This window comes from Ascaphus truei, chromosome 3 (assembly GCF_040206685.1).
Source record: "Ascaphus truei isolate aAscTru1 chromosome 3, aAscTru1.hap1, whole genome shotgun sequence".
In the NCBI taxonomy this organism is placed as follows: domain Eukaryota; kingdom Metazoa; phylum Chordata; class Amphibia; order Anura; family Ascaphidae; genus Ascaphus; species Ascaphus truei.
In genome coordinates this window covers 21,197,085-21,215,354 of record NC_134485.1, presented here as the reverse complement: position 1 = coordinate 21,215,354, position 18,270 = coordinate 21,197,085, and the positions used below count along the sequence as shown (strand labels likewise).

The window sequence follows — 18,270 nt, the reverse complement described above, 5'->3', positions numbered from 1 at the left end:
AAAACTCTCGAAAGCTTGTCCTATGACATAAATTGGTAGTCCAAATAAAAAAGGTATCACCTAATACTGAAGTACTCATTTATTCTGCACTATCGCAGCGGGACTAACACAGCTATTTCCGTATATATATATATATATACACATATACACATATACATACACTTAGTTAAGTTATGGTGAGTAAAAAAAGTGACAAAAACCCTCCACAGTAAAGCATATAACTGTATGCTCATTTGCATGTCTTAGACAGGTCTGCAACCCCACCTTTCACCATTAGCACACAGCACTTCCACTGCAGCAAGGGATTCTAGGAAATGACATGCAAATGAGCACACAGTGCCACCTTTTGCTTCAAAACCATTAACATGGTTCCCTATAGGCGTAAGCTTGCTGCATGTTAACAGCTTTCATCTCTGATGAAGTGGCTTGTATTTTGCTACGAAACGCACTAGATTATTACTGTTTTAACTGTTCTCGCTGTGTCTGTTGCCGCATATGTTACTTTTTTTCTTCCGTTTTTGGTGACGTCACTACGGGCGACGCACGCCGCTGATGCGCACACGGAAAGAAGTTTGATTGTCGACGACTTCACCTCCGCTGTTGAACCTGCCGCCCGGTTATCCACACCTGCAACCTCACGCTGGTAGTGAGTCATTGTTAATTGGACTGTGGTCTCCCGGTAAGCAGTTCGGGTTCACTGCCATACATAGGCCCTTACCATCTCCATTTTGGGAACTCTGCTCGCACCGCCTGTGTGGCTTGTCCAATCCTTTGTCTACGCCGTCTCCTGGAGGACTTTTAGTGCCCCTTGCTGTGGTGCCACCTACCTGGGACTAAAGGACATCTGCGGACTACCCCCGTTGTGTGACGAGAGAGGACCCCCCTTTCCTGATTGGTCCTGTTACAGCGTTGGCAACATATGTATTGTCATATGATATGCTCTGATTTCCTCTTTTTGATGAACGCCTAATACTTACCATTTTTTACATTCATTTTCCTAAAAGTTTACTACACTATGACCGTCGTGCGCTGTGCTTTTTTGTATTTTCTCTTTTAGTGCCTGTGGGGTGCTGAGCCACCCTACGTGTACAGCTGCAGACGCTCTCTTCTTTTTTCCTCACAAGGTTTTGTACACTTATATATATTTATATATTTTGTTTTATGCAACGTTATCACCATATTGCTCATTCACAATTATTTGGTGTATGTGGGGTTTGACACACTTCTGTCATATGTCACACATATTTGTGATGACAGGGCATTTTTATATTCACTAGTAGCACACTTATTTTCATTTCTTTTTCACATGTAAATCGACAAATCAGGATGGTAAAAGCGAAATGAAAGAAGCCAAAAAAGCTGAGAGGCAACTCAAAGAAGTAATAAACCACTGAAAAGACCCGCGAATCTGCTTAAAAAATAATAATAAGTGTAACATAGCCTTCCAGCTGTTACTTCTATTCCCTGGGCCTTTCCTCTGTTAATCCTGTTAGTGCAGGCAGTGGAAAGGTTAATTCCTTCCTTAGGCCTGTATGTGTATTTCAGCCTTGAATAATGTATCAGTATTCAAGGGCAGGCTTAGCAACTTCTGAGGAAGTCAATCTGAGGGGTGGATATTGGTTGGAACGCCCCCTGATTTGTGTGAGCCAATCTGTATCCGGCTCTGGCTTGCTATGAGTCAGAGACACTCCCCAAAGATATTCAAATTGGGACATCCTCCCAAATTGTCAGTTAGTTCAGTTCAGTTGAGAGTTAGAGAGTGAGCTGAGAAGGAAAGAAAATAGTTTTTTCCCTCCCACCCAAGAGGGGCAGGGAGGGAGGGGAATTATGCTGTTATGAGCAGTGAAAGAGATCCCAAGCATGGAGTAATGGAGAAGAAGAAAAGGGATACTCTCCCACCCATGAAGGGATGGGAAGGGGGAGACATGAAGGGATGGGAAGGGGGAGACTTAGGCCTGTGTCAGGGCTCTGAAAAGGATGGCAGAAAATCCTGAGAAGGGAATATGCAGTTAAGAAGAAGCTTGTGTGATATGCTGTATACTTGCCTGCAATAAAGCCACCCAGAAAAGACATGCTGTGTGTGGTCCTGTTGTCTCTGAGAATGAAGTAGTGTCAGTGGGGGTCATCCCCTGAATATCTACAGGGGATCCTTGCTGGCTGGAGGCGTTGCACCGATGGAGATCAAGGTACCTGTCCCTCCTGTCCCTGTAATGGCTCTCCCCACACCACCATGGAGCCCTCAGCCCTCCTGTTCCCCAACAGGTTACAGCCCAAACACCTAAGCAGTAACCAGAAAGGAGCATATACCCCAATCTCACTTAGGGGGGGGGGGGGTGGGGTATGAAAAAAGGGTTACATTAAGGAAAATCTATAAAGTGCATATGTAAAGGTTTGGAAAATCCCACAATGCTGTTCCACCAAAATATATATATATATATATATATATATATATATATATATATATATATATATATATATATATATATAGAAATCGAGCCATTTAGTTCTGTGCGCAAATTGCATGTCAGAATAAGAGAATGTGAGAGAGAGAAGAATGAGAGAGAATGTGAGAGTGGGAGAAGGAGTGGCTCAGTGAGTAAAGACTGGTACTGAGTTTGAAGCAGGGGAGCCTGGTTCAATTCCCAGTGTCGGCTCCTTGTGACCTTGGGCAAGTCACTTTATCTCCCTGTGTCTCAGGCACCAAAAAAATAGATTGTAAGCTCCACGGGGCAGGGACCTGTGTCTGCAAAATGTCTCTGTAAAGTGCTACGTAAATCTATACTATATAAGAACATGCTATTATTATAGAGAGAATGTGAGAGAGACTAAGTGATTGAGAACGCTGCATGGAAGACACCAACTGAACAGGAGAGAAAGGGATGGAGTAAATGGAAGTGTGCATTACTTATTTTAGATCAGCCGCAACAAAATGGGTAAATATCACTGGTTTTATCCCACACTGTATCACTTGTTTAACCTTTTCAGTGCCTTATTGACGTACCAGGTTCGTCATGGACAAATGCTTGTTTTGTCGGGGAAGATTGGGACAAAGCGCCAGCCCAATCAAAACGTATCCGGACTCCTGGTACTGAAAAGGTTAAATCGCTGGTTTTATCACGTTTTTTTTTCCATCCCTCGTTCATATCCATGCTGCATTTGTTTCTTTCTGTATGCAAAGTGCCTGTTTTTTCCCTCCGAATATTAAAGATAACTAATTTGTTATTGAATTAGGCTAAAACTATAAACATCTATCTGGGGGAAAGCAGCAATCATTTTTTTTTTTGCACTGACAAATCTGTTTTTTTTTTACGAGCCTATTGAATAGAGCCCTAAGTAGCATAATCTTAATAGTGAAAGGTGCACCCTGCTTACTATAAACCCCTCCTATTTTCTATTGCCTGCTCATGTGGACATTGGGGGTTATGTTGGCTGCAAAACTGTAATACTAATGACAAAACAGCACCAGATGTCATGAAAGAAAAGGTGCTGGCAGTATTGCAATTATAAAACATTAAAACCCTTAGCCCCATAAACCTTTATAATTTAGGAAAATTAAATTAAAAAAAAAAACGTGTGCCTTTGGGACTGGCTTTACACACATGGACCTGTATAAACTAAACTCTATTAGGACACCTAAGGTCACATTAACCTAAGTTAATGTCACAGTAATGGTAACGCTGTATTCACTAAGGACAATAACACATTTTCTCCTGTAAAGAGCATAGCGATAACTAAAACCTAAAGTACTGACAATGAGATGCAAATTATATATAAATGAGGCATTATTAAATAATGGAATATCCTTTAAAGTGAGGATTTAACATAATATCATTTCACTTATACCTAAACTAAACGTTACTCACATCCAGACCCTATAATAGGGCTTTCCCAATGTCTGGATGGGTGTAACGCTATAATTTGACTAAATAGTGTTATTTCTGGCATTATTTCCCTCTCGTTTCCTCTCTCTCTCCACTTCACAAAAAGCCTTCTCTCTTAGGGGCGGAATAGAGTAACGTCAAGGCTTCCATAACGACACTTATTTAAGTTAAAGCATGTTAACACAAAGGTAATGCATCAATAACAGGATGTTAAGTCTGTGCTGAGAGCTTGATTACAGCTGTTATTTTTGCATATAATTAGTTTAGTGCAGTAAATAAGATTTTAATTTATATACTTTCCTGCTTTTGGGAACGTTATGTTCCCTGATTTAACCCTTTGGCTGCCGCAGGATTTAGCTATGGTATTTGCTCTCCAGAGTCCCATGACGTGGAAGCCACATCGTAATGTTATTTTGTAGGCGAGATGGCGTTCTGCACTCTGTCGTACAGGAAGAGGTATGAAAGGCGGATGACTCCTCCGCTTCCGTTCCATCACCAGTGATGGAGCGAACATGTCATCGTTTCGGAGAAGTGGTCAGGTGACCGTATGCCATGGAGGGGGCTGTGGCACTATGCTGCCACGTAGTGCTGACTGGGAGTTTTGTGGGGCTTGGTGCAGTGGGGGTTTTGCGAGGCCCTTTAACTTCTCCAGAGTGCATCATCCCCATCTGCTACGTTGTGTGGTCATGGTGACACGTCGTCACATGATTGCAGGAGGCGAGAAGGTGAGAGGCACTTACAGAGGCCCCGCACTCTCCCCCCGGCAATTAGTTTAAATGTTGGGGAAAGGGTGGTGCCTCTGTAAGCACAGGCTCGGTGTAGTGGCACCGACATCACTGCCATCAAACTGGCTCTGGTGCCACAGCCTCACGGAACTCAAAGGCAGGGGTGCGCAAACTTTTCAGTTTGCGCCCACCCTGGCTGCGCTCCTCCCCTGCCTGTGCCCCCTTCCTTACCTGCTCTTGGGCTTCACGGCGTCATATGACGTCATGTGACACGTTGCCTGTGCCCCCTTCCTTACCTGCTCTTGGGCTTCGCGGCATCATATAACGTCATGTGACACGTTGCCTTTGACCCCGCGGCGTCATTTGATGCCGCATTGTCATGGCGACGCGTCGCAGAAGAGACGGCTGAGAGCAGGTAAGAGAAGTTACAGAGGCCTCACGCCACCCCCGACATTTAATTTAAATGCCTTGGGGAAGAGCGTGGGGCCTCAGCAACCGCCGAGCCTCCCCATGAAAATCCCGTGCCCCTCAGTTTGCGCTCCCCTGCTCAAAGGGTTAAGCAAGCTTAATGAATGCCCCCAACGGGGTCTATAAATCAAAAGACTTCTGGCTGCAAAAAAAACCTTTATGTCTGGGTCTTAATGTATGACATTGTCTAACAAGGTTGGGGCCCTACCATATTATAAAAGAAAATGTTTACATTAAAATCTTTAAAATGTTGTTAGATTTTATTATGTTATGGATGTAAAATAACATCGTTCTTTTCAGAAATATTTGTTATAGAATGGCGACATTTGCGAATGTATAAGTCACCCACAGTCTCTGTACATTTGGAGTCACTATTTCATTGTCCCTCAGATTGTCAAGAACTCCTAATTCCCCTCAAACAAAAAAAAAAATGCTTGCTTTGAAAGTTTTGGATTTCCAAATTAGACTCTTAAGGCCTAAATCAGAGAAGCTAGATGTCACATCGAACATATGCACATTTACATGCAGTTCCAAAGCCCCAAACTAGCATTCACCATGAGCCAGCTGTAGCGGAAGGTTTGCAATGGTTAATGCCTGGGAGCTGGAAGGCTGTGATGGGTTGCTATAGCAAACATACCGGCTTGTCGTGGCAACCCAGCACATTTTGGAGGGTAGGCTTAGACTACAGTGGAGGAGCAGCTTCTTTCCTCTGGAAACTTTGACAGATTGGTTAGGCCCTGCGACTGAGCTGTCACTCTTCTTTCCTCTAGATGCTGCGGGGATCTTTGTGAAATTTTTGTATATAGCGGTCCGGACCACATAAATGTTATTAATCATCTTGAGGACCAACACATCTGGCTTCCATCTATTGATATTGTCACGGGAGACCGGGACTTTTAACACTTTTATACCGGGATCATTCACTAGGCAAAACACAGTAGTGGAATAAAATTAGGTTTATTCGGTTAAACCCGCGTACACACAGTGAAATACAAAGATACAGGTAAAATACACACTTACTGGGGCACTGGGGGTGAAATCTGGGCTAAAATAGGTGCGGGGCGCATGCTTCAGAAGGCTTACCCTGATTGGGAAATCCACCAGGGCTTCCTGGTCCTCTTTCCGGCTAAAAATCTTAGCCGCTGCCTCTACGTTCTAAAATAAGAACTTGGACCTCGCCTCAGCTAGGTAGGCTTTCTTAGCCCAAAAATGAAGCCGGTTGCTCTGCTATTCGCAACAGAGCAACTTTGAAAAGCCTGCCTTTGCATCACCAGCCGAAGACACAAGATCGTCCAGTTCTCTGACTGGGGCTTCTCCTTACATACCTTCTGCTGTTCTATGTTCAGCATGGAAGTAGGAAGAGCAACCAGAGCGTGGGAATTCCTCTCCACCAGCCAATAGGTATAGGGGCTCGTCCTTTGGCTGATGTCAGAGGAGGGGGCGTGCCAAGCCGGCTCGGGATGCCCTGTGGGCGGGACATACAAATTGACCAATGGGAAAAGCGCCGACATTCTGCCACTTCCCCCAGTCAACCCATTGCCATCTATTGGGCAGGCTCCACTGAGTCTGGCAGACCAGAGAGTCCTCCCCGCAGTGGGTCTCTGTTCTTTGGACTCAGTACTCCGCCCTGCCCTGGCCACTTAGCAACGCAACACCTCTCAACATCCCGTCTCCTCTTTGAACTACGATGTCTATCCAGACTCCCTGGCACCTATATGGATGCCTGGGCTGACTGAATAGACATTTATAGTAAAAGCACAAAACATTATGAACCATATTTTAATAAAGTATGGACCTTGGGGAACTCTATGCCTATAAGGGAATATCTGGGCTCGAAAAATAGGAGTCTGGGGGACACTGGGCAGGTCCGGTGTAATTCAACCCGCGTACCGGCAAATGGTGCCTGCACGCTGGGAAGAATTAGGGGACTACCAGTAACTTTGGCCCCCAAACTCCTGCAAACAAAATAATTGCATTTCGACCCAAATATCCCACATAAAACTTACACACGAGAAGTTTCACGTTCCCTTTGCCCTAGAAACATGTAAACAGGAAAAGCAGGGGTCACTTTATTTTTACATGAATAATCCCTGGCCCCTGGTTTATGGTGCAAGGTAGCTTCCAGGGACCCCACCGTCCCAGGGGTAACCAGATGGGCTTAAACGTTATTGTATAGCCTGATTATCCCCTCCCGTCACAGATATATTTACTTGAACATTTGAAATCCATTTCAGACACATTGGCCCTGTATGTAAAAACCTGACTTTTCTGGGGCTAGTAGATGCACAGACTGCAGATGAGAGCTACCTTAAGTGAATTTTTGTAGGTTTCAAAGACTGTTGGTGGCACAGTGACCACAGTTTAAGAAAAGAAAAGTGCAAGAAAAAATTGTGCCTGAAGAAGGAATCTCGTTGTGGTCCTGCAGGCTGGTGTTAGTGTTAGGGGGTATTTTAGTAGGTGCGAGAAGTGCATATCTGTGCGGAAAGAGCACTTCTTGCTCGGATAAGCAGGTTCCCTGTATTCTGAAAGCCATTCTCGCATGTCCAAACCGTGCGTGTAAGTCTTTTGTAGAAGCAATTTCATTCCGACTCTGCAGTATGACAAAAATGGCTCAAATGCACAATTTTTGCAAATTCATTGGAATTGTAGTAGCTCAAAATGGCAAAATCGCTTCAAGTAACTCAGATTTTTTTGGGGCCATCACCTCAATAAATGCATCCTTGCAGTTAGTTTATATGCCTAAATAAATATTGTATTCTAATTTCTGCTCTTCTACACTACTGTTTAACACATGATGTACAGTACATTGCTGCAAACATTTTTTACCCTTATATAAATATAATTGCACACAAATATATGACATGCCTGATTGTCTCATTAAATGACAAGTGGCCTGATTAAAAGACACAATGGCTAATTTGCTGCCTACTTAAACCCCTATTTTATATTTTACATAAACTACGAAGCACTTCCTTTTCAACATATTTTTTATGAACTAACATAGGATTAGCGCTACTGTTGCAGAGTATAAAAATAACTACTAGCCGGAAATATATTATTGAATATACAAAAATTAGTATAAAAAAAATATATAAAAAAATAAAAATATATAAATTACAAAACATTAAAAACTTTAAAAAAGATATATCAGTTATTTCCATCTTTTCACCATTGATGGGAGAACATCAAGCAAATGTAAGATATTTACACGTTCCCTTTGGTAATAAGTGTAATGAGTACTTCAGTACTCATTTATTCTGCACTATCGCAACTGGACTAACACGGGAGAGAGGAGAGAAGCCCAACCAAGAAACAAATTTCCGTAAATTGAAACAATATACTATAATACAAGTGAGGTGCTCACCAAGATAAACTGAATTTTCTGTCCCTCAGATGCAGCCACAAGGTCCTCAACCTCACAGGTGTTGAGAGGGTAATATACAAGAACAGAACAACCTAGGCACAAGCCAGGAGACAAAAAGAAGAAAAAACAAAACAGAGTAGTATGTCTGTACAGTTGCAATAAAGAAAAGTGAAAAAAGCACTAATGCTCAAGGTGACTGGTGATAGTGCTGTGATGAAGGGGTGCTAATATTAGACACAATTAGGGGCCTATTCTATAAGCCCCGATAAGCCACTTATCGAGGCCTTTTCGGGCAAAATGCCTACGGCTATTCAGTAAGCCTCGATAAGTGGGCGATAAAGGCATGAATCGCCAATTTTTGCAGCCGTCCAAAACATATAGCTCTGTGACCGGCGATAAACCCCTTATCGACAGTTTCTGAAACTCGAGCAATTATAGTAGCCTTGATTAGTTTATCGAGGCTAATCGCAGCTCTAGAATGGCGAGTTTCTCCAAAAATCCCCACGCCAGGAAAAGTTGGGGTGAGGCAGGGGAGAACCTGCAGAGAAGGCAGCGAGAGAGGAGTTAGGGGGAAAAAATGCTTTTTTCCTGCATTGAATTGATGCCGTGAGTCTCCGGAGCTAATATCAGCACCAGATACCCCCGGCATGAATCCCATGCAATAAAAATGCATTTACAGGCAACTTCATTACCTTAGCGGCTGACTGCTAAGGCAATGAAGGGGTTAACTACCAGTGCCATGTTTATTGTGGGTAGGGGGGTGGGTGAAGGTGGTATTTGGGCCTTGTTGGGTGTTTAGGCCTTGCAGCGGGGTTGTGGGTGGAGTTAACCCCTTCATTACCTTTGCGGTTAATACCGCTAAGGTAATAAAGGGGTTAACCCCTCCCGCTACGCACCAGGTAGGTATAAACACCCACCAAGGGCTAGATACCAACTTCACCCATACTCGCCACCCACAATAAACATTCAAAAACACAGCAACACTACTACTACCCACTTCCTCTACCCCCAACAACCCCCCCCAACACATACAGTACATTAATGGGCAATATAACTATTATCCAGATATGGATAATAGCTCATTTGCCCATTATAAAATCAAACATTAGCCAGCCAGCATAAATAAAGTAAATAAAACTCGTCCTCATCAGCATGCTCCAGGTCCATGTCCTCCGTTGCCAACAAGAGTAGATAAAAAAATACAATCTACTGGCCCCTAACCCCTTAATCACCCTAGCGATTACTAACCACTATAGTAATTAAGGGGTTAACCCCAATCCCACGCTACCCACCCGGGAGACCTAACCACCCATCCCGGCCCCACTATACCCACCCTCTACCCATTGATTGGCACAGTGGTTCATCAAACCCATATAATATGGGCATGATAAGCCACTATAGCACTCAATGGTCAACCTAATAAAAATCATTAAGGCCAAAATACACAAGAATAAAATAAATACACAAGCACCTAAACACCCCCACAAAACAAGAATTAAAAAGCTTAATTGTTCACATGAATAAAAATGATCTATCACCAAAACAGCAAAAAGAATAACAATTATGTTATTCCAAAACATAACAATTAAATTAAATAAACACCTATCTAACCAATTTCAAGAAATAATAACAATAGCCAACAAATCAATTAAATAAATAAAAGCACAAACCAACAAATCAATTAAATAAATAAAACCACTAGCCAACAAAACAATTCTTTAATTTAAAACTCTAACCAATCCTAAAATGTACTAAAAACATGCCATCCAAATTCAAAACAATTTAATCCAAACAATAAACAGAAAAAATAACAATCAATTGAAAACAAGCATTTGCCAAAAAATGCATTGCCTATCACTGTATTTATCTGTACCCTAAAGGGGCACAGATTAATACATTAGCAGTCAATGGGCAATCAAAAACAGAAAAAGAAATACAATAAAAAACTTGAAAAAAGACACACTCTACATCTCTTCTTGCGGGATTTGGATGGGGTTTGCCGGTTGAGTTTCACTAAGCTTCCGAAGCTCTCAAAGCTTTCATTGGGGGACAACTGTTAATCCTTTCCTGTTTAAAACGCACACCCTACGCGGTTCTCCTTGAGGCTTCCAAATCCCGCGAGAAGAGATCCCGTGACATCACGTGACGCGGAAGTGGAGAGTGCGGAGAGGAGAAGCCGGTTGCGGACTAAGACGCCGGTGTGGAGACGCCGAGCGAGATGGGGGTGAGAGACCCAGTTTTCTCATATCCTTTGCCTTGAAATCTGAAACAGCTTCAGTACAGAGGATATCGGAGTGGGAATTCCTGCAGGCATCGAGTGTGTCCAGACTGCGGTGGTAATATACAGAAAATCTTTTCATGTTAAATCCAGTTCCAACTTACAGTATGTGTGGAGACATGCACTTTTTTATCTTCTAAAATGTGAGTTTGTTACCTACCACAGATCAATTTTTGCAAATGCACATACATGCTGCTCTATGTTTGCTTTTTCTTCTTTATGTCTCCCGGCTTGCGCCTAGGTCGTTCTGTGTATGTATGTATGTATGTATGTATGTATGTATGTATGTATATATAAAGCAGAAAATAGCCGTGTTAGTCCAGTTGCGATAGTGCAGAATAAATGAGTTCTTCAGAATTCTTTGATACCTTTTTTATTGGACTAACAATGTATGTCATAGGATAACTCTCGAAAGCTTGTCCTATGACATACATTGTTAGTCCAATAAAAAAGGTATCACCGAATACTGAAGAACTCATTTATTCTGCACTATGTGTATATATATATATATATATATATATATATATATATATATATATATATATATAAAAACAAAAACAAGCAGCTGGCACTCTATATAATGAAGTATAGTGGTGGTGCTAGTCCCATAAAGAATAAATAAAACATATTACCATCCTTGCGTCAGGCAAAAAGAGGCAGCACTCACATCCAGAAGATAAAAAGTATATAATCAGGCATTATATAATCAGGATTGGTTGTCTGTCTACATATGCCTGATTATATACTTTTTATCTTCTGGATGTGAGTGCTGCCTCTTTTTGCCTGACGCAAGGATGGTAATGTTTTTTTTTAAATATATATATATATGGGTAATTCGAGGTGGATCCAGTCCACCACATATACATATATATATAATGTATCAGGCCTGCGTCTTTGCAAAGACTTCTGTACCCTTTCCTTGTCTGTGATGAGGATCCACTCGGTAGCTACTCACGCCTCCCACTATTAGGCAGACCTCTGCTCAGCGCTAGCTTCAATTATTGGATCGCTCTGTGACCAGGTCACCCAGCATCCGCTGAGTCATACCACTCATGGACTGGATCCACCTCGAATCACCCCGACATCCCTCAGGGTCACAGCAACTCTGTCCCTACGTGCTCCGCCAGGGACTCTTAAAGACTCCCCTCCTGTAACCACTCCTCTCCAGAGTCATTGTCATGTCATTGGCAGCGGCTATGTCCATCAACATGTCACATCCTGAGCACCCCATGGAGTGGAGCCAGACAGGTTATAGTGTTCGTCTCAGCTGCATACACTTACAAGGGGGTTACATCTAAATAGCACTTACAGTATATCCTTAGATCCGCCTCCAGAAACCTACTTATGATTCAATAAAGAATCTGGTCGCTCTTCAGTCGCTCACCAAACACCCCACTTGTGGAACAATTTTCAAAGCCGCCTTTTCTGTAAGTTCTTTCAAGAATTCAACTGTTTCCTACTTTAAACATGTTTGTAACCGTAACAGGGAAGCAACCCTGTCTCAATGAGGCTGCAATACAAAGCCTCGGTAATCCGAGAAACCAGTAAGGGAGCTGGTTAATTGCAGCTAGACAATTAACCAGTCTCCACCTGGTAATCAGATTTAAACCTCCTGCTGAAACAGACCCAAAGAGATTATTGAGCACTCGGGATTACTGTGTGCTGATTGCAAGAAACGAGGGGAACAGACCTTTCTTCCAGGGTGTTGCAAACAAAGGAACTGACCAAAGGCTGGCCCTCATCAAACACCCAGCCGGAACAGAGACTGACCTGAAGGGCCACCTGCATTGGGGTACCTTTTGAGACTTTGTGGTGATAGACTGGTAAGGGGCTTTTCCTCCCAGTCTTGTAGAGAGGGACTGGGAAGTGAGTTAGCCCTTACACAGGGATAGGTGCTTGTTTATTTTGTTTCTTTTTGTATGCTTTGCCTTGTTAAAGGGACAGGCTGAATAAAGCCATGTTTTAATTTCACCAAATCTGTCTCCTTGTGTGTACGTCTGCACCTCCCTCCTACAGTAACGATAACTTATAATGTTGTCAACATTTAGTGTCCAGGACGTTCTTGAAAGTGAGAGGTAACTCTCAATCTATATTTCTAAATAAAGAATATATGTTTGAGTCTATGTGCACTTGTCAGTGTGTGCAGAGCAGTGTGCATCAGTCCTTGTACAATTTCCAATCAGATTTCCTGCAGAGCTTTCAACTCCCTTTCCTGGGTGTCGATTAAAGTCAGAGATGCCAACCTTCATTTACCAAACTCAGTTACATGTGGGTGTATCGGATCAAAAAAATGTCAATTCGGTGGAAAAATACTGTTTGTTATCAGTGAGACTCAACTTAAGTCTATAAGACTGCTTCAGCTAAGAACCAGTGAAACTGACTGCAAACCAGTGAGACCCACAGAAAATCAATGAGTGTCTGTAAAATGTGCAGTGACGCTGGGGGATTTCTATTGCAGACTGTCGTTTAACCTCTTTGTGTTTATTTACAGTACATGCAGAGCATCCTTCCTCCCTCGAGATACATGTCAGTTTGTGTAAACTTGTGTTAATGTGTGTGCATAGGTATCCAAAATAACATGCTGTTTTCTCACATGTCTGCCTGTGCAGTGTTGTACATGTCATTTCACAGACACAATCCCTGCCCCAAAGAGGTATTTTGGTGCCTGAGGCACAGGGAAGTAACACCCCTTGCCCAATGTCACAAGGAGCTGACGTTGGGACTTCAAACAGATTCTTAAACTCCAAAAGCCATTAAACCAGGCCAATCTTTGTCCTATGTATATATGTGTGTGCTCATGAGTACAATTACAGATGTGGATAGACTTACCTTCCCCGAAGCCGCGGCACAAAAAGCGAAATGCAGCGGCTCTGGGGAAGGGCAGACACAGCGGGTCCATTCTTCTGTATCGGACCCCTGCGGCGTTAAGCTCCACTGCTGGGTAAGGCTGAGTCCACGCTGGCGCTGAACACGCTCATGCTTAGAGCATGAGCGCCGGGTATCCTGCAACTTGCGCACGCGCGCGCGGGAGAAGGGGGGCGCAATTGCGGGCTATCTGAGCAAGCAGTAAAATTTAAAAATGTAATTTACAAAAGCGCCGAGCGTGTGTGCCCGCGCATGTGCGCGCGCGCATCGTGAGCCAGAACTTGCATATATATATATGCAAGTAACCGCGCCAAGCGCCACCCGCTCAGCAAGCTCAGCGCCAGCGGGGACTCAGCCTAATGCTGCAGTCGCGTTTCCATAGATTCCCCCTCTCTCTCTTGCTACATCTGTAAGTGCATGTTTGAAAAGATTTACTTGCAGGTGATACCTTTACATAAATAAATAGACCATCTATTAATAATTTTTATGTTGGGGCAATAAAATAAATCCCACAATTCATATAACATTGTATTTCTCTCCGAGAAACAATATTTCAAAGTGGAAGTGTGAGGTGTGTATTTACTTAGTTTGGGGGAGATCTGCCACTGAAAATATCATGATGTACAATGTTGATAAAAAATAGTGTTTCTCATGTGACACAATATAGTTCAGATGCCAAAAGATCAGCAGGTGCGAAGTCAATTACTTTAAAGCAGCAAAACATGTGAAATCTTACATGTTTTTTTTAAATACATTAGTTCTGTAGTATTAGATAGTGACTGTTTTTTTTTTATTTTTATTCAATTCCTAATGACAGTTTCAATGAGTTCTTTGATTTCTATAGCAGGTTTTAGCCCACCTCCTGTTTGGGATAATTTGTTGCAAATGTTCCCAGCAGTTGAAGCTGTAAATGTTAACAATAGATAATGTTACCTTAGTAACATAAGGATACATTGTAGCTGCTGAGTTACACGGACTGACGTAGCCCTTATGTTAGGCTGCGCTTATAGTGCCGGCGATGGTTACGTCGTGCTGCGGTCGCTGGGAAAATCAAATTGACTTGACTTCCAGTGATGGGCGGTGGGCTGGTGGCTTAGGGAGGGCAGGAGGGCCGGTGTCTGCTACTGGGGGGGAGATGTCTGCTACTGGGGGGGGCGTGGTGGCTGCTAGTGGGGGGGGGGGGGCGCCGGTGAGTGCTACTGGGAGGGGTGCCAGTGGCTGCTACTGGGGTGGGTGGGGGGTGCCTGTGACTGCTACTGGGAGGGGCACCAGTGGCTGCTACTGGGGGGGGCGGTGGCTGCTACTGGGGGGGGCGTGGCTGCTACTGGGGGGGCACCAGTGGCTGCTACTGGGGGGGGGGCGCTAGTGGCTGCAACTGGGGGGGCGCCGGTGGCAGCTATTGGGGGGGCGGTGGCTGCTACTGGAGGGGGGGGGGGGGCTTTGCTGCGGGAGGGCTGGTGGCTGCGAAGGGGGTGCCATTAGACCGGTGGCTGCAGGATGGCTGGGGAGGGGGGGGGGGAGGGGGCAACCACACAGGTGTTTTTTTTTCTTCTTTTTTTAACGGACACGCATACTCACGGGGTCCGGGACGCCAACACCGGCTGCCCCCCCCCCCCCCCTGTTGGCGGCACTGTATTTTGGCGGTGTTATAACTTTGAAACAGAAACTTCATAACAAGGAGTAGTCTCTATGTTGGTAATACAGACCTATTGACTCATTGATTTTCTGTAAGTTTCTCTGATTTGGGGTCAGTCTCACTGATTTTTAGCATGAGCAATTCAATAATAAATAGTTTCAGTGAAAAAAAATTAGTACTTTCCCATTGAAATGATTTCTTGTGGTCTAGAACCTCTAAATCTTACTGAATTTGATATTTGGAGAATAATCTCACTATTAAAGTAGCCACCCCCATCCACTCATAAAATTACTTTTCTGCCATACCTGAGTCGGTGTGCAGGAGGGTAGGGTTGGGGGGGGGGGGTCGCACAGAGCTCTTCAGTGGTCAAATGACCTCCGGCCATTACCTTGGTTCACAGTAAAATTAACTTTGACATTTGACGTTGTTTTCTTTAAAAAATACAAACCTGGCCACCAGGGTTATATCAATACAAAGTGGCAACATCATTGGGAGACGACATCACAGGCAGGGTGGGGGAGAGCCGGGACACCTGTCCTGGGCATCTGGCTGCGGACGTCTGTTGGACTGCCGGGCCTCCACTGCAGCCTTCCCTGACTCCACCCCGAGAGTGAGTGAGATTGTATGGGAATGAGTGTGATCCTGTTCGGTGAGTGTGGGCAACAAAGAGGTCCTGTGGGTGAGTGTGGGATGAGTGAGGTCCTGTGGGTGTGTGGAGATCTGTGGGTAAGTGTGGAATGTGAGGTCCTGGGGGTGAGTGAGTTTGTATATGAATGAGTGTGATCCTGTTCGGTGAGTGTGGGATGAGTGAGGTCCTGTGGGATAAGTGTGATCCTGTGGGTGAGTGTGGGATAAGTGTGATCCTGTGGGTGAGTGTGGGATACGTGTGATCCTGTGGGTGAGTGTGGAGATCTGTGGGTAAGTCTGGAATTTTGAGGTCCTGGGGGTGAGGTTGTCTGGGGATGAGTGTGATCTTGTTGAGTTAGTGTGGGGAACAATGAGATCCTGTGGGTGAGTGTGGAGATCTGTGGGTCAGTATAACACGAGTGCTAGAATTGGAGTAGGTCACCAACTGGTAGTATCCGTAACTGTCATTTTATGAATCAGGCTGAGATTATAGTGGGCACCCGCGTGCGCGATGGAGCGCAAGGCGTTGCGTGCGTTGTGTGCGCCTCTCGCCCGAGCGATGGGTGAACTCAGCTTCCAGCGATTGGGGAGGCGTGGCGGAGGCGTCACTGGCTGGTTCGCCCTCATTGGCTAAACTGCTCACGTGATGCGGCCGGCGCGCAAAAAGACAAAATTATTTGTCTTTTTAAAAATCTGCCGTGTGGTCGCTCTGCATCGCTAGCACGGTCGCGCGCACTATGAGCGGCCTCATAGGGAAGAAGTATGTTGTTCTCACCGCGCGCGCCCTATAATCTCAGCCTAATAACTGCGGCGTCCTTTCTCAGGGGAGATGACATCTGGTAATCCCATTCTTTTGTTTCTTTGAAAATGGCTGCATCCACGGTAAGCGCTTAGGCGCTGACCCATGCTGAGGTGCGCTGACGCTTCTCAGTGAGCCCCTGCAGCCGCAATTAGAGCGGTATTAGCAGGGGCTCGCGCAAGCGTAGGTCTTTTTCAAAAGATAGATTTTCGCGCTCACGGGTGCAGGGCCGGTCACGTGAGCGGTTCACCCAATGAGGGCGAACCAGCTCCGTGACGTCACAGCCCCCCTCCCCGGACGGCGCGCGGACCAAGGCCAGGGAAAACTCCCGCTTTCCCTCAGCCTTCGCGCGCCTCCGCACGGCTGCAGTCCTATGGACGCAGCCTTAGGCTGCGCTTATAGTGCCGGTGACGTCAGGCTGCGGTCGCTGGAAAAATCAAATTGAGATGACTTCCAGCGATCGCGACCCAGCCGTCGCTCCGTCGCGTTGCGCTTCCTATAAGCGCACGCGGCGACGGCGGCAATGCATTTGTTTTGAAGCGACGTCGCAGTCGCCATAAGCGCAGCCTTAGCCCACCCTGTCTCTGCCAACAATGATAAGGGGGGGGGGCTTTAACTGTGTGAACTCTTGCTGAACACATGCGATGAAGGGGGGGGGGATCTAACCCCTGCGAAATGTCAGCTCACCAATCACCATGTTTACAAAATAACTTTAAATAATAATCTACAAATACTTATAGGTGGGGGGGGGGGAGGAGGAACCAATCACCCAGATGTGACCCCCTTTACCATGTCCCTGGCATTAGTACACTAGGAGGGATTAATGACACAGGCTTTCCTCCCTGTGTTTGTTATTCTTCACACAGTAGTTCCTCCTGGTTTTTAAGTAGCAGTACTGCTCACCATGTCTAAGTACAGGATCCCCTGTGCTCTGTCCTATTGCCTCTGGGGATCGCCAACAGATGCTTTGTTTAAAATGAAGAGAGAGAGAGAGAAAAAAAAAATGTTTTGCTTGTTGCTATGGAAATACTGTGTAGGAACCAAAGCTGTGCATGCTGGGACATGTAGTTCCTTGAGCGATGACTCCATCTTGTGGACACGAGCTGGAACATGTAACCTGTTCAATGCATCTCACACTCCCCCCCAGAGGGAGCGTCTAAAATGTCATTGGGTTACATATTTTTACTGTTCAGGCAGTGATCTTACAGTATCTTACTTTTGTTTATTAAAACCCTTTTATCAGTTCACAGTATTTTAAGATGTGAATTATTTTTCATTACAGATAACATGATTGATGATGATTAATTACATACAAACATGGCTATACTATGTAATAAGATCACATTTGGCGTTTTCGGTGTTTTGCATTTTAGATTTAAAAAGTAGTGCAAAGCTTGATGAAATGTGTGTTCCATGTACAGTATGAAGGTCGTTATGTTACCTCGCACCCAGTGGTGTTGCTAGACATTAATAGTAATACTGGCTGTAATTTTTTTCTCCCTCCCCATCCTCTCCCTGATCCTCTCTCTCATCATCCCTCCTCATCATCATCAGGTACCCCGCCCATCAGCTCAGCTCCCCCTCAGCTCTGCTGTCTACCCCCCCCCAGCTCAGCTCTACTCCCCCC

At 44.7% G+C, this 18,270-nt stretch overlaps 1 protein-coding gene across 3 annotated transcripts in view; it reads right to left on the bottom strand.

Moving 5' to 3' along the window:
* The window catches only part of LCA5L (lebercilin LCA5 like), a 98,524-nt gene extending 80,890 nt beyond the window's left edge, over window positions 1-17,634 (bottom strand). Inside the window, exons 1-2 of one of the 3 annotated variants that reach the window (XM_075593728.1) lie at window positions 17,547-17,624; window positions 8,439-8,530 (exon numbers count right to left, since the gene is read on the bottom strand). The gene's annotated coding sequence lies outside the window, so the exon portion shown is untranslated. Of the gene's footprint in view, window positions 1-8,438; window positions 8,531-17,546 lie in introns of all 3 variants that reach the window. The other 2 variants (XM_075593727.1, XM_075593729.1) reach the window with 2 other exon arrangements.
* Between the last annotated feature and the right edge of the window lie 636 nt (window positions 17,635-18,270).